The following is a 15,257-nucleotide window of genomic DNA, read 5'->3' as shown; positions in this document are numbered from 1 at the left end:
TGGTGAGGGAGGACAAGGAGGCAGGGGTGTGTTCATGGATGTTCTGGGTGCTGAAAGGATGCTGGTACCATTTGATGGAAATTGAACTTATGAAGAGGGGATTTGAGGGCAGAATATCCTTTGGAAGAAGAGGCCAAAAAGAAACTATAAAGACCTAAAGAGCATTTATTCAAATAGTAAATAAAAGGGGGCATCTGCATGGGATTTTAAAGAACTTAACTTATTTTTTTTAATAGACCACTTTTGCTCTAGGCCTGGTCCTATAGAGAGCCTGGAAAAAGGCTGGTTGTGACATCAATAACCCTGGGTTCAACCCCCAAAACTCTTGTAATCTTGAACAAATTACTTCCCTTTTCTGGGTCTTCATTTATTTCCCTGTAAAGTACAAAGATTGGACTGGAGGGTCTCCAAGATGCCTTTGAACCTGAAGATATAGGCTACATTCTATCACTCTCAAGTAAAATGTAAGCTCCTTGAGGGCAGGGACTGGGAGCTGATATGACGAATGGAGCACTGGACCTGGAATGAGGGAGGCTCACCCTCTTGAGTTAAAATCCAGTCTCAGACAATTACTAGATAGATGACCCTGGGCAAGTCACTTAACCCTGTTTGCCTCAGTTTTCCCATCTGTAAAGTGAGGATAATAATGGCGCCTACTTCTCAGGTAATTGTGAGAATCAAATAAGAGAATGTTTGTAAAATGTTTTCCAAACCTTAAGGCACTAGATAAATACCAGTTGTTATTGTATCTCAGTCCCTAGTACAGTTCTTGGCACATAGTATGTGCTTTTTAAATGATTAAATTCAACTGGATTGAATAGTCCATGTCCAAGAGCTTCTCTCACCTCAAGTCAGGGTCCGGATCACATGTGCTTTGTTTCTCTTTCTGTTCTCAGACCTTAAAATGGGTTTTTTGTAGGCAGTTTATCAGTATTGGTTGGATACGATTGAGTTTGGCTAATTTGAGTCGAATTGAAGTGACATAAAGGGGAATTAATCATACAGAAAAGAGAATGGAGAGATAATGAGCCTTTGAGAAAAGAAGGTAGGGAACGATAGTCGGGAGACAGAGAAATTTAGGATCAGGAGCTGGGGAGTCACATGGAGGATATGTGGGTCCCAGGCGTGTGTGGCAAAGGGACACGTTGAAGGGGACTCCTGGCTCTCGCCCTGGGCTGGACCCCGAGACATTCGGTGACTTTTTTAATGAGACCCAGTGGATCAGGGTCCAGTTGGGCCCTCCAAGCCTCTGACTCTACCCACATGGGAACGGACTCTTGGACGTGGAGTGCGAACCTTGTCTCAGAGATAAAGCTGGTCTTCTCCCGCCTTCAACCACCCAGGGCCCCTCGGCCGCCACCTTCTCCGAGCCTGCCTGTCCCATGAATACACACAGGTCAGGATGTGACTCATTCTATCCAAGAGACAGAGGCGAAAATAGATGGGAGATGTGGGGAGGCTCCGGCCCTGGCAGCCGGGAATTGTCTTGCGATTGTTTTCCTCCTCTCCCGGGGAGTTGGCTTCTGGAGGTTGCTGATAGGGGCTGGTGAGATTTCCCAGTCACCGTTGGGACCACTGTGCCCTGCAGCTGGTCTCCTGCCCATGGGGGCCCCAAAGAGTCTGCAATCTGATGGGTCCGAGCTAGAAGGAAGGGCTGAGGCCGCGTCTGAACAAGGATTCCCTTTTACACAAGATCCGGAGCATGGCTTCCAGGTTCCAAATAATGATCTCGGTTGTATGGGAACTCACCTTTGTCTCTAGGAGAGTTTTCCTTGTTAGCAAGTCCCCTCTCGTCAAAAACCCTTTACAGCTGGCACCCACTGCTCCTATTTCTGCCCACTGTGGCCAAGAAGAACACAGCTAAACCTCATTCATGTAATAGTTTTTTAATTTTCCTTAGTTACATGTAAAAACAACTTTTTTTGATTATACAATTTTTAAAACATATTTCCTTACGAATCATATTGCAAGACAAAAATCAGACAAAAGGGAAACCTGAGGGAAAAAAAGAAAAAAAAAGTGACTATAGCATGTGTTGATTTACATTCAGTCTCCATAATTCCCTCTCTGGATGTGGGAAGCATTTTCCACCCAAATTTATCGGAATCGCTGTGGATCCCCGAGCCGTGGAGAACCAAGACTGTTCCCAGTTGGTCAATGTGAGCTCTTGCTGTTCCTGTGTACAATGTTTTCCTGGTTCTGCTTGTTTCATTCAACGTCGGTTCATGTAAATCTTTTGGGTCTTTTCTAAAATGAGTCTGTTTGTCATTTTTAATATAACGATAATGTTCCATAACAACCTCAGCCATTCTCCATGTGTAACAACCTTTCAGTAGCCGTCACGCCCCCTGTGATCCACTCCCAGAGGCAGAAAGGCTGCGTCCAGTGAAAGAAACTTGCTGCTGCCTTGAAAGCTGGTCCCTGCTGGTCCCCAATGGTCTAATAATTGGGGGGCTGTGAGGGGAACACTTGTTCTCCCCCCGCCTCTGGTTCTACTGCTGACAGCCCCAGCCTTCAGCTCTGTGCTAATCTCCAGGCTGGGGAGGGGGTCTCCATCGGGCCCTGCTTCCCACTACTAGCTGCTGGGCTCACCAGTCTGGGGTTACCTAAGCCGGGACAAGGAAAGACACATCTCTTTAGTCATGAGCACCACGCCCCGCTAAGAAAAGCCAGGCAGAGCCCCCAGGCTACAATTGTCTCTTCTGTTCTCCATTATAGTTGGGCAAACTCAGCTAACAAAGTGATTTTTGTAAAGGGCAGGTCTGACCATGTCACTTCCTACCTCCACCCCCTCAATAAACTTCAGTGGCTCCCTATCCCCCTTGGGATAAAATAGAAGACCTTCTGTTTGGGGTTCAGAGCCTTTCATAACCTCCTTACCTCCCCCCATTTTTCTAGACCCCCCCAACACACACACACTCACACATACATGCACACAATACACACACACAAACACACAATACACATACACTCACACACCCAACATACACACTCACACACAATACACACACACTCACACACGTGTCTCCTTGCGATTTCTCACACAGGGCACCCCATTCTCTGGCTCAGGCTGTAGCCCTCTCGCCCACTCCTGGAATACTCTTCCTCCCCATGTCTGCCTCCTGGCTTCATTCACCATCCCACACACAGTGCCTGGCACCAGTAGGTGCTTAATAAATGCTTATTGACAGATTTCCCACATGAATCTCCAAAGATTTGTTCCCTGAGGTCTTGATGACTTGACAAGCAAGTGGATTTGAGCCATAATAAAAAGGTCAGCTAAGGAAATAAAAACATTGTTCTCTACCCACATCCCAGTCTTGAGAGAAGGATGGATGGATGAACTTAATGTTTATTAAATATGGGAGATAAAAACATTAAAGGGAAACCGTTCCTGCCCTCCAGGCGCTTCTGGTCACAAACACTCAGGGGAATGGCTCCTGGCTGATGGATGGACTTGCTCCCAGCAGCTCATGGAGAGGCTCCACGATCTCTGAGTTTGCATCCAGGAAGGGGGAAGCTGAGGGGCCAAAGGGGCTCTGAAGTATCTTAGTGAGTGAGTGCACATCTATCATGCGATACCTTTCTCCCTCATGTATAGTACTGAGAGAAACAATGATTAAATAGCCAATTTGGGGGGAAATCCGGGTTTTTCCCATTCCTAGATCCTCATTCTCTATTGGGCCGGATCCGCATCTGCAGGACAGTGCTGATGGGGGAGGGCCCAAATCCCCACAGTACAGGCCTATGGATTCTGGGGGGAGGGAGTTGTTGCCCCACCCAACTGGAGAACCACAAAAGAACTTAATTTAATCTGGGTGAAATACGACCCATTGTGTTTGATCTAGATCTAGATTCGATTTGCTAAATCCGAGCGATCAAAGTTACGTTGCCCAGCCCCTTGTGCTCCACATCTCCTCATAACATTCATTATTCTCATTAATTGTTTTTTTAAATAATAGCTTTTTGTTTTTGGAATACACGCAGATAGTTTTCAACATTCGCCCTTGCAAAACTTTGCGGTCCCAATTCTCTCCCTTCCTTCCCTCCATCCCCTTCCCTAGACGGCAAGTGATCCAGTACAGGTTAAACCTGTACAATTCTTCTAGACGTGTTTCCTCATTTATCATGCTGCCCAAGAAAAATCAGATCAAGAAGGGAAAAAAAGTGCTTCTCATTTATCGTTAACCAATCAGCATTGATTGCCATCCCCAGGAACACCCCCTCTTCCAAGTACTGAATGGGTTCCATTAGGGATCTTTAGCATTGGAAAATGTCACTGAACCGTTTTATTAATTCTGACGGCATGATTAATAAGATGATTAATTACCCAGAAGTCTCTTGAACTTTTTTATGTCTCAGTTGAACATGTCACTCAATCCCCTCAAGGGCAGGGAATGTTGCCACAATGCTTAAGAGAAGGAATTGCTTCTTTTAAAAAATCATAATAATTCTCTGTATTGCCAAGCACAATCGGTACCTGCCGTATTATTGTCGATTTTTAAGTGATTATGATTGATTAATAGATTTTTGTCTTTGTATCACCAGTGTCTAGTACAGCACCTGGCTCCTTTTCTGTTGTTCAGTCATGAAAGATTCTTCATAATCCCATATGGGATTTTCTTGGCAAAGACAGAGTGATTCGATCATCTTCTCCAGCTCATTTTACAGATGGGGAAACTGAGGTAAACAAGGATTAAATAACTTGCCCAAAGTTACATAGCTAATAAAAGTCTATGGCTGGATTTGAACTCAGGAGTTCCTGACTCTAGGCTTGGCACTCTATCCACTGGGTCCTAGAAGACACTTAATAGCTATAATAGCTGAGGTGGCTAGGTGGTCCATTGGATAGAGCACTGGGTTCAGATCAAGAAGCCATGAGGTAAAATCCAGCTTTAGATACTTACTGGTTATGGGACCCTAGGCAAGTCATTTAAGCACCAGAGCCTCTTCCAATCCAGCTCCATCATGGAGCTCCATCATGGAGGGCAGAGGTCACTGGAAAGAGGGAAGCAGCTCTCATCACTGGCCCCCACGGACAAAGGGACCCGGGAGCCCTGGAGATGCGGTGCCCTCCAGACCCCATGATCCAGGGCGGTTCCTGTGGAGCGGCTCTGGGCCAGTGCTGCCATCTCCTCGGCGGGCCGGCCTGGCTGGGCACCCCGAGGGAAGGAGGGAGGCAACTTGTGTCCACCTTCGCTGTGGGCCCCTTAAACTCTGATGGGGACAGCCCAGGAGCCTTGGGACTTCCAGGGCCCTCGTTCCCAGGCAGCGTCCCGGCAGCTGCTCCTCTGGGTGAGCACCTAGAAAACGGTTCCCATGGGCACGGTCTCTGTGGGCACAATCCCCAGCCCATCGCCCGCTTCTCCGGCAGAAACTGAAACGATGTGATCAGTGGAGCTGACACCGTGGAGGAAGCTCGCCCATCCCTGGGTGCCGTGCCCTTGGGGCAGCAGAAGCTTTCCCTGTGACTCAGCACTGAATCTTCCCCATGCATCCTCTCCTCCTCTTCGAGAGTCTGGCTTTGGATTCGCATCCCCAGGGCTTCCTACGATGCTTTGCACATGAGTAAGAGCTTAATAAATGCTTCATTTATTCACTTGGGTGGCTCTTGGGCTTTCTGTTTCCCAGATGCTATCTCAGGCCGTCTTGGGATAGAGCTGCTATTATTATCCCCACTTTACAGATGAGAAAACCAAGGCTGAAAGCAGTTAAGTGACTTCCTCAGAGATCACACCGTTAATCTGTGTTTGAGGAAGGATGCGGACCAAGGTTTTCTGCCTCCCTTGCAGCTGCTGCTGATTCAAGCCCTCACCACAGCAATTATCACCAAGCCTCTCTTTGGACCCCCGCCTAGGGCTGTTTACTACCTGAGCCGATTGCTTTGTCTCAGTTTCTCCATCTATAAAATGAGAGGTTTGGGGCTAGACCATGGCAGCCCTCAGTCCTTGCCCTTGGTATGAGCTTCGTGTACTTGTATTTATGCAGATCTCAGTGTGTGTCTTTGGGCAAATGTGTAAGTGTGAGTATGTGTGAGTGTGTGTGTGTGTAAGTGTGTGTGTGAGTGAGTGTGTGTGAGTGAGTGAGTGTGTGTGTGTGAGTGTGTGTGTGAGTGTATGTGTGTAAGTGTGTATGTGAGTATGTGTGAGTGAGTGAGTGTGTGTGTGTGAGTATGTGTGAGTGAGTGAGTGTGTGTGTGAGTATGTGTGAGTGAGTGAGTGTGTGTGTGTAAGTGTGTGTGTGTATGTGTGAGTGTGTGTGTCTCTGTGTGTGATTGTGTCTGTGTAAGTGTGAGGGGGGGATCCACGGGGGAAGTGACTTCCCCCCCAAGTAAAGGAGACCAGCTTGGGGCTGCTTAGCTCTTCCCCTTCTCAGCCTGAATGAGCCAAGAGACTGGGGCGACTTTTCTCCGCCCGGCTGCAGGAGCCGGGCTCTGGTGATGCGAGGTTGGGGTTGAGGACCCAGGGTCCCGCGTGGGGCACCTCCCCAGGAAGCCTGACTCACCTCCTCCCCCCTCCCTCATTTGACCTTTGGCAAGTCCCCGAGCCTGGGCCACCCAGGCAGGCCGGTCCGGGGCCAGGCTGGAAGGAGGGGCAGTTTCTGTCGACGCCTCCCCAGTTCCTGTAAGCCTCCCACCCTCTTGTCCTGCCTCCCAGCATCCTTGTGCTGAGGGGGAGGGGGGGGGGGACTCACGCGTGTCTCAGTGTGAGGACTCATCCCCCCTGAGCTTGGCCCAGAGTGCTTCGTTCTCGCTTCCGTGAGGCAGTGAGGCAAGCAGAGGGGAGCCCGGTGAGGAAAAAACGGATCTCGGGGAGACGAGGGACTGCTCACAAGTGCAAGGGAGAACTGGCCCGGGATGTCCTCATTGTAGGCCCGTCCCCAGCTGGCCGAGCTCACCACAGCCCCGGTTTCTTGTGCTCCGCGGCTCCTTTCTCCCTCTGCTGAGTCCCAGCCCTCGACGGCATCCGGCCCCAGCACAGGCTGGACCAGAGCATCTTCAGCCCCAGAGCTCCACTTCTTCCAGGGAAACAATCAACTCGTCAAGGAAACTTTCTACCATCTTAAAGGAAGGGAGAGAGCAGGTTTTAAGCTGAAAGGGAACTTGAGGGCCTGTTGGTTTGACCAACAGATAAAGAAAGTGAAGCAGTCAGGGCCGAGTGACTTGTCCGGGGTCACACAATTAATAAAGGTCTGAGGTAAGATTTGAACTAGAATCTTCCATCATGACTCCAGGTCCATAACTATCTCCCTGTCCCATACTACAGGTAAAAAGGGGCATCTTTTACAACAAATGAGACAATCTGCCCACCTGGCCCTGGGGATGCACTGGCTCATTCCAATATCCCTCATTTTATCATCCCCGTTGTCCCAAGAAGAGAAATGACAAGAGGGCCGGACAGTTGGGGAGGAGGAGGACACTTGGGGGGGGGGGCCTTTTTCCCATGGTTTAAAGGACTACCTGGTAGAAACAGTGAAGGATGAGATGGGAGGCCCCATCCCACCCATGAATTCAAGATCACCGTTCTGTCGGGCAACATTTCCGGAATGATCCTAGAAGATGATGAATGAAAACGAGGACAAGGGGCCAGGGGCGGAGATGACGCCGATCGCCATGGCCGCCTTCCTGTTTGCACCTGCGTCCCCATACTCGCAGCAGACGACCCGGTGCACGCGTGCAGACCCGAGTCCCCAAAGACTTGCACTGGAAAACCAAGCATTGGGTGACTCTGGCAAGTCACTTGATGCTCCCTAAGTCTCTTGTCAAGCAGAGATCAGATTCCCTGGGTCTTTGCAAGGCCAAAAGGCACTTTGGAAAGTTGCAATCACTCTAGTAAGTTGGTTTTATTATCCCAGCTTGGACTTGGGACTGCCTCAATATAAAGGATGCTCAGCATAGAAATGTCCTTGAAAATATAGGCGAGGAACTCATCTGAAAACTATGGTCATGGGGTCAGACTCATTTCCCTCGTTTTATATTTGAGGTAACCTAGCTCATATGGATAGAAAGAGAGAGTCAGGATCTGAACCCAGACTCCTGGAAATCCAAATGCAACAAACACCCTTTCACTGTACCAGAGCTGCCTATGGTCACAGAGTGAGTGGGTGTCCAAGGGGAGACTCGAACCTACGTCTCTATGAGTCTAAGCCCATCCCTCTGTCTACTATCCCAGGTTGCCTTTCTACCATTAATAGCCTCCCCACTTATTGAGAGTATTTGAAGATATCCAATGTGAGCTTCCACAATTCCCCTTCTCCACTGAAAAGATCTACTTTCTTTTAAAAGAATTTTCCCTTGTAAAAATAAATCTTCACGATCACAACTTCTGAGTTTTTATAATTTGTTCTCTGCTTTTCTTCAGTCTCAGGAGAGCTAGCCCTCCTCCTCACTTTTGGAGAATTAATATCACCATTCATGCCCTTGGTTGCATTTAGAGATCCCCGTGTCTAGTCACGCTTTGAACCCCAAGGGAGAATGAAAAAGAAAATAAGTAGGGAAGTAGAGGGATAGAGGAGACTGGTTTGGTTCTATCCAAGAACCCCTTACAGAACCCCTGCCATCTAACCTTGGGTGGCAATAAAGCCCCGAGTCCACACAGTCTGTATGGTGCTACTTCCCTATTATATATAACAGGGGGATGCTTCCCCTTATATAATAACAACTTACATTTCTCTGACACTTTGATGTCTACAAAATGCATTGTGGGTGGATCCCATTTGGACGCATCAAGACCCTTCAGCTCCCCTGACGATTATTTCCTGCTGGCAGAGGAGAAAAAGTGACAGACTTGGAATCAGAAACACAAATTCAGACTTGACTGCATTTAGTAGCTTTGAGACTTTTGGCAATCCTTTTTACCCTCCCTGGGACTCAGTTTATTCCTTCGTCAAATGAGACTTTTGTTCTAAATGAGGTCTGAGGTCCTTTGCTATAAATCTATCACACTTGATACCGTAATATTTAAAACTTAAATCTATACAATACTAATAATTTCTATAGCTAAGATATGTCATTGGAGTCCTGGAATAGAACAGATTATAATCAGAAGAAGATCCTTGAAATCAGCGATGGAGAGAAAAGAGATGGGACACACACAAATGTAACACATGCAAAACACACACACACAAAATCTAACAAAACAGCCTGTGATCTCACTGGTAGAAAGTTGCTCTTCTTGGGTCTCATAAAATAAAGGAAGGATTTGGACTCAATGACCTCATTATTCCCTTCCTACAATAAATCTATGGTTCTACAGATGATCTCTTCAGGGTCTTCCCTACCTTTGCTCTTCCTACCCAGTTAGTCTGGGCTAAGCATCCTCCTGTCAAGGCATGATAAGGACATAGATATATCCCAGTGAGGGCAGAGATACATCGACCTATGTTGTCCCCACATTCTTAAAATGAAGGATCATGGGATCCTAGTGTAGCATGCCCAGGTTCTGGACTCTCTCTCTCCCCCTCACTAATATTGACTAGACCGCTACTCAGCTCCTACTTTTCCTTTCAGGCTCCTAAGGGTAGAACTGTAGGATTTGGGGGAGTGTCTTTTATGATCCGCCATCCATTATATCCCCCACAACCAATCAATCAATGGCCATTTCCTCACTATCACCTAACCAGTGGCTATTGCCTCAATATAATTTTTTTTTACCTTTTTATCTTTAATATCAATTAATCAATTAATTATCAGTTATCTTTTACAAGGGGATATTTACTGAGAAGATATAGTAGGAACAAAGCACAAAAACTTCTGACTCTGGAGCCCACTTTCCCATGTGTAAAGCCATTCACTCTAGGGAGTGTGGATTCCAACTTAGAATGGTGAAGACCAACCAAGTTCACCAAGTCCATCTTGGGGTGTGGAATACCCAATAGATCTCTAAATTGTTTCCTTGATTGCGGGATTGGATGGAAAAGGTTGCATTTCAGGACTGGGCTCAGCTGTTGCAACTACCCCCAAGACCCTACCGTAGACTGCAGTGGCTTGTCCCCAGTTATCTCTTTCAACCTTTTGAAGTTCACAAGGTGAGACCTAATCCTTTCCGTCTCCAGTACTCATCCACTCAAGTTCAGGAAAGGGTAAATGCAGAACCCAAAGAAATGGGGCTGCCATGTGTTCATGGCCACATGGTGGCCTGGGTGGGGAGATAAGGCCGTGGAAACAGGCAGGGGGATCCAGGCAAACTGCTGCCGCCGCTCCTCTCCCCAACCTTGGTGGGCTTTATTGCCACCAGGGAAGAAGAGAAGATCTCCATCTGTTCAAGCTTTGTATGCATATTTAGTTCTGGCTCAGCAGTCAATTTAAAAAGACTTTTCTTCATTTTATAGTAACATGACAGGAAATGCAAGATATTTTCACATACTCTAAAACTGGGAAAAGTCCCAGAAGTGGGGTCACACACTGTTCATGAGGATTGACAGCAGTCAGAACACATTGCACCTGCTTTTAAGGACTGGATCCTCACTCAAGGCCATCAAATCCAAAACCCTTTCTCAGAGGAGGAAAATGAGTCCAAGAGACATTAAATTATTTGCCTAAGGTCACATAGCTTGGCACAGTGGATCCTAGGTTTAGGCTGGAAGGAACTTAGAGATCATTTAATCCAACCCTATCGTTTTACAGACGAGCTAACTGGTTCCAGAGAGGCTTGGTGAGTTGCTTGAAGTCATATGGGGGTAAGTGAGGAGAGAAAAGACATTCCTGTAAGGGCCCCAGGACCTCCAACATATCAAGGACGGGGGTTGAGAAAGAACGAGGGGAAACCTGGGGAACCAGGTCTAAGTTTTCTCATCTCGGTTGAGTGATGGAGCGTGAGGAGGAAGACTTGACCAGACTCTTGGTCCATAGCACCATGGTGCCATTTCCCTGCCCCATGTCCCGGATGCTAGAAAGGAGAGATGGGATGGTAGGGTAGGGCTTGGGGGGAGGAGGGAGGGAATGAAAGCAGAAGTAAACAACAGCCTGGGTGGTTGTTTGTTGTTTGTTGATAGAAGTTGGAGGAGCCAATGTCAACTTGTTAGGGAAGAAACAACCTCTCAATCACTCCCAGGGGAGAATGAGAATGAATGAACGGGTGAAGAAAGGGAGGGGAAAAAATGTGGGGTTGTGTTGGACCCATCTTCTCCAAGAATGTCCCAGGCTGTGCTCCAGAGCCTCCAAGGTCAACCCATGGCAAGAGACCCAGATCCCACCCCCTTGGCCAACTCAACTTCTCAAATATGAAGCTGACAAAACCCATCCCATGAATACCTCTGCTGGGAAGTGGGGGAAAGGGGGAGGGAAAGACTGAGAGAGACTGAGAGACCAAGAGACATACAGAAAGAGAGAGAGAGAGAGAAGAGAGAGAGAGAGAAAAAAAAAGAAAGAGAGAAGAGAGAGAGGGAGAGAAAGAAAGAGAGAGAAGAAAAGTAAAGAAGGGGAATTGGGAAGAGGGGAGAAAGACAGACACAGAGAGTGAGAGACAGAGAAATAGAGAGAGGCAAAGAAAGAAAGAGCACACACTTTGTAGATCCATAGGCTAATGTCCTTCCAGAAAAAAAAAATTGCCTATTATGAGTACCAGCAGATATGTGTCTGGAGGAAGGAGTAGTCTAGAGAATAATATGAAGAAATAGATGAGGATTCTAGGATCATTAGCCTAAAGAAGGAAAGACAGGGGAGGCATGCAAGAATCGGACTTGGACATAAAGAACTTGGGTTCAAACCCAGAACTGCTGGGGTTTTAGGGGAAGGAAAGGTCTCTGTTATTTCATCCATGTGGAGAACTATAGTTAAGACTTCACCCATTATGCAGAGAATCACTTCACATGTAATTTAGGATTATAAAGCCATAAATTTTGACCTAAAATAAACAAAGGGACCCACATGCAAAAGTATTTGTGGCTGCCCTTCTTGTAGTGACTAGAAACTGGAAATTGAGTGGATGCTCATCAGTGGGGAATGGCTGAACAAGTAATGGTATATGAATGTGATGGAATATTATTGTTCTCTAAGAAATGACCAACGGGATGATTTCAGAGAAGCCTGGAGAGACTGACAGGAACTGATGCTGAGTGAAGTGAGCAGAACCAGGAGATCATTGTACATGGCAACTGCAAGATTATACAATGATCAGTTCTGATGAACGTGGCTCTCTTTAACAATGAGATGGTTCAAACCAGTTCCACTTGCTCAGTGATGAGCACAGCATTCTCACTCTCTTTGTTGTTATTTGCTCACATTTTGTTTTCTTTCAGTTTTTTCTCTTCTTTCTAGATCCGATTTTTCTTGTGCAGCAAGATCACTGTATAAATATGTATACATATATTAGATTTAACATGTTTTTTTTTTAACATTTTTAATTTATTGGACTACCTGCCATCTAAGGAAGGGGTGGGAGGAAGGAGGGGAAATTTTGGAACAGAAGGTTTTGCGAGGGTCAATGTTGGTTTTTTTCCCCATGGATGAAACTTTCACATTTACTTTTCTTCCATGTGCACAGAAAATGGCAGTGAAGTGTCCTATGAAAAAGGGAAGGGATGGGAATGGTGTTGCTATACTGGACTGGACTTTGTGCTTCCAAATTACACTATTTCTTTTAAAACCAAAAAATGTATTTTTAAAATTGATAATCGTTTCTTGGGTCTCCCATTTTTTAATTGTTAGCTTTTCAAACCTCTTTTAAAATGACATATTGCATTATAAATGATGGCACTTTTAACCAATGTGGCATTTTCATATTTACACCAACAAAAGAAATTTACAAGACATAATAGCATACGATCTTTGCAAGGGTCCATGTTGAAAAATTACCCATGCATATGTTTTGTAAATAAAAAGCTTAAAAAAAAAAAGAAACCTCCGAGGTCATCTAATCCACCCCTGCCATTTTATAGTTGGAGGAACCAAGGCTCTGAGAAGTTAGGGGACTACCTCAACCTCCTTCAGGTCACTGAGATGGGATTTGAATGCAGGTCTTTCTGACTCCAACTCTGGCCTTCCACATGGTATGTCACACTGTTTATCCTCCTAACCATTAGACTGATGCAAAACGGGCTGCCTGGAGAAGTAGCAGGTTCCTTTTTATTGGGGTTCTCTAAACAAAAGGAAAGTGGATAGGGAAATCCTTGGGCAGGTAAAGGCTAGAACTAGGCTGCCTACATGGTCTCCTCCGGTTCTGAGAACATTGACTCCCTAAAGGCCTGAAGCTGAAAATATCATCCTCAGGACCTCCAAAGTTCTGCCTCCCTCGGAGTAGCCACTAACACCTGCCCATATGCCTCCACCCATACCAGGAGAGCTATTGAAAAACCAGCTCCAGGGGGTAGGCAACACCAGTCCAAGGATCATTCCTCAACTCCGCTGTTTGCTCCCTGTGATTGTCATCCCCGGGTCGTGAGATTCTGAGATAATTGTCTGCTTAGTCTGAACTTTCTATCTCTCAGCTCTACTGAGAATCCTCCCCGAGCATTTAAATTCTACTGCTCTTTGTAGAAAGCAGACTGGTAATAATGTGACGGTGATGATGGTATTGATGGTGATGATGATGATACTGATGGTGATGATGATGATGATGATGATGATGATGATGGTGATAATAGCTAGCACTTACATAGAATTTTAAAGTTTACAGAACACTTTAATATTTTATCTTATTTCATCCCCACCACATCACTGAGAGGTAGGAGCTATTAATTTTCCCCATTTTACAAATGAGGAAACTGAGACTGACAGAAGTTAAATTATTGTTCAAGGGAAATGTGCTCAAACTCACATCTTCCTGGCTCCGCTATGATCCTTTATATCACCTGGCTACCCTAGAGGAAAGAAGATGAGATTGGGAACTATGAGACCAAGCAGCAAATACAATCACACCACCTTTGAAAGCCTGTTTCCTCATTTGTAAAGCAGGACTAACCACACTTAGGTACCTTCCTCACAGGGTTTGTAAGTAAAACCTCCGCAATCTCTGGTTCCTAGGGAAGTGGGAGATTGTCCCGGCTGCCTGATCTGGATTTCTCTTCAGACACAGGTCCTGGTTTGAAAGTCTGGACCTTCCCTTTGGCCCTTGACTTGACTTAAAAACCAGAACTCCGCCTTCTGTCTCGCCCTCTGGCCCTTAGTCATCTGTGTCCTCTTTCCCTATAGTTTCTCCCGCTGGAACATCTCTCAGTCTCACCTGTCTCCTGTATGATCAGAGAATCAGAGATCTAGCCTGAAAGAGATCTCTGACCTAGACCCCAATTTTCATGGGGGTGAGTAACTCCCACTGAAGAAATGCCCTCCGCCAATGCAGGTCGGCACCCAGGCTCCCCAAAGAAGCTGCCCTTTAAAGCCAAGCCCCTCTCGACAGCAGCAGAGTGGCCACATTCATTGTCAGCACAGACAGAGCTGGAAAGGACTTTAGAGGGCATCGCATCCCCCCTTAGCACTTTGTAGAAGAGAAAGCAGAAGTCATGTGGCTTGTCATGGCTCCCACAGCCCCTGACCACACACCCCAATCGAGATTTGAACCCAGGACTTTTGCCTTCCCATTTCTACATCCTTTTCTCCTACCTCCCAGTACGTCCTCTGTTGGCAAGCTGGATGCGGACGGGGGAAGTTGGCAGCGGGCAAGGCTTCTTTGAATTTTTTTTCCACTGGTGAATCAGAGGAGATGGTAACTGGAGCCCAAGGCTGGCTGGAGCTCGGGCCGTCCAAGTGAGTCACTGGCTGAGGGCTCCTCGCTAATCTTAACTCCCCTCCTTGGGAAAGGGCTTGTTAGGGCTTGCCCTCCAGCCTGGGCCACCAAAATATCCCCCACCCTGCCCTGCCCCAGGCTCCCCCAACCTGATTGGAGAAAGGGGCTGGGGAATGCTCCCTCCTCAAATTCCCTCTTGCCCTCTGCCCTTGTAGCGGGCATCCGTGCCCAGCCCGGCTTCCCCGCTTGTTAGGCTATAAATTCCTAGGGAATGGGGTCTGTGTGGCAGCTCTCTTTGTCTCTGGTCCAGAGCATGATACCAAGGCCTTGGAGGCGGTTGCTCAAGATCACACATACCAAGTCCTCATCTGGGAAGCAAACTTGAGTTTGCTCCCAGTTCCTTTTCTCCCCAGACCCCAGACCCAGTTCCTTTTCCCAGGCACCATGGGGCAGGAAGACCTCTGATACTAACTGTAGACAACTCAATGCCCAGGAGCCTTAGTTTCTTAATCTGTTAAATAGAGATAACAATAAATGTAGCACTTACCTCACAGGGCCGTGGAGGCTCAAGGAGATGACAATTACAAACTTTAAAGT

The sequence above is a fragment of the Sarcophilus harrisii genome, chromosome 2 (genome assembly GCF_902635505.1).
Source record: "Sarcophilus harrisii chromosome 2, mSarHar1.11, whole genome shotgun sequence".
In the NCBI taxonomy this organism is placed as follows: Eukaryota; Metazoa; Chordata; class Mammalia; order Dasyuromorphia; family Dasyuridae; genus Sarcophilus; species Sarcophilus harrisii.
This window is presented reverse-complemented; position numbering follows the sequence as displayed.